At 53.3% G+C, this 2,128-nt stretch overlaps 1 pseudogene; it reads right to left on the reverse strand.

Moving 5' to 3' along the window:
- The window catches only part of LOC106722130, a 61,094-nt pseudogene that overhangs the window by 30,382 nt on the left and 28,584 nt on the right, over positions 1-2,128 (reverse strand).

Here is a 2,128-nt window from a genome sequence, read left to right on the forward strand (position 1 = left end):
CTAGAGAAAGAGCCCTAGCAGTGAATAGGGAGCCCAGCTGTTGGTTGCCAGGGCAACTGGAGATAGCAAGAGATCACACCTGCCAGCGGTCAGCTGACTGAAAGGGGCAGGGCCTGGCTCCCTTATAAACCCTAGGGGCTGAGACCAGGGCTGTTCCCTGCCAGCAGCCAAGGAGGAAGGAGCTTTCTGTCATGGAAGAGAGGAGAAGCCTGATGCAGGAGCAGCGTTGGACACTGCTGTGAGATGAAGAATCCCCAGTAGGCTTGAATGTGGTTAGAGCCGGGCGGCTTCTGTTTGTTATAGCCAAGGGGCTTGCGTTTGTGTTACTGTTTGATACCGGTGGTTTGGGTGAGGCTAATAGGGATTGGAGGAGGCCTCATAGGGGACCCACAGCAGTGTGGGGGCCCCAGCGCCAATGAGGGCACAGCATTCGGGGTGCACTGACTCCAGCCCCACAGAAGGGCAGTTGAGGAGCCCCAGAAAGGGGGTGTTGATGAGAAGGCCCAGAGGGGAGGGTGGCATTACTGAGAAGGCCCGGAGGGAGGGCACAGAGAGAGACAGGGCCGTGGAGAACCCGAGCGCCAGAGAGAGGGTGTAGACCTGAACCGAACAATGTCTATTCCAGCTGCGAGGCTTGGGGCATGGTAAAGGGGTGGTTGGAGCCATGCATAGCCCATAAGGCTAGGGTGCCCCTGAAGCACGCATTGCAGAGCAGGACCCACAAGGGGTCTGTGAGTCCACGGGGCAGATATCACAGCAACCCGTGTCCAAGAGGATGTAAGGCAGCCTCCCATACATCTTATCTCCATCAAAGACGTGGCGGGCAAGAAGTGAGGGTGCCCTTTGGGCCAACTTGGCATGGGAAGGGGGCCTTGAGGAGATCACGGCCCTCCTGCAGGACCCCGCTGTGACACACTGCATGTCCTGTTGAAGTCATGTTGCCAGAAGGTAAGCAAAGCAGTTGACACAACAGTCAGTGTTGCAAGACCGCTCCTGTTCTCAGAACAAATCCTTGAAGAACCTGTTTAAAAGTATCTCTGCCAGGTTCACCTTGCGGAGTCTCGCCCTACTTGAATTATCTGGTCATATAGGTGTGAGTGTGAGCGAGAGAGTGAGGGCTGGGCTTTAGAATTTTCTGTTCCATGACTTTTTCCATTGTGGCAAGATTTATATAAAACCTGAGCATTTAACACTCCTCTCACTTAACTGACCCAAACTCCAAACACAACACTGGGTGCATCTACACAAGATGCTTTACTGCACTGCAGACCATGTCCCCTGCCCCAGCAGCAGGGAGCTACCAGAAGAGCAACCAGAAGAATCTCCCAGGACTGCCCCTGTGACCATGGAGGTGGCACTGGGAGATAAGAATCTCCCAGCTTGGGTCCTATGACCATGGGGCTCTGTCTGGGAGATAAGGATCTCCCAGTGCTGGCCCTGCAACCACAGAGCTGGTGCTGAGAGATAAGTGTCTCCCAGCCCAGGCCCTGTGACCATGGAGCGAGGACTGGGAGCTCTCTGCTGCTAGGGCCAGGTAACATTGTCCCGGCCTGGGCTCTGGTGGCAGAGCCCACCCTGGCAGCAGGAAACTCCCAGGGCTAGGGAGCAATGTCTTGGCCCCCTGAGCTAGCACCGAGGAGAAGCCTAGAGCTCCCTCTGGCTGCTGCAGGGGCCCATTGCAGGGCCATAGGGAGCAGGAGCAGTTTGCTGCTAGGAGCAACAAATCAGCTTCTGTGTCCCTGCATGTGTAGACGCATGCCCAGAAGAGTTTACTTTCGAGCAGTTTACTTAAGAGTGAACTGCTCCTAAATTATTCACACATGTAGACGCACCTACTATTTCATACTTACCCTACCATGTCATAAGGCGTGACAAAATACAAGTCATGCTCAAGGGATTCAGGATGCCTGCCTTTGCCTTATTCCTCACATTGCAATTGAGGCATACTGAAACATATTCTGTAAAGCCTCACAGCTTAACTTTAAGATGAACATGAATTTCCTAAATCTTCCTGATAAAAATCACAGCTCCAAGGTCACATAAAGAAACAAAAAGTGAAAACCTTCTGAACAAGCTGCTGCTGAGATGAGATGTTTACTGGAATTGCAGGTGGGGAGTCCATTCTGGT

This window comes from Alligator sinensis, unplaced genomic scaffold, assembly GCF_000455745.1.
Source record: "Alligator sinensis unplaced genomic scaffold, ASM45574v1 scaffold665_1, whole genome shotgun sequence".
Lineage (NCBI taxonomy): Eukaryota > Metazoa > Chordata > Crocodylia > Alligatoridae > Alligator > Alligator sinensis.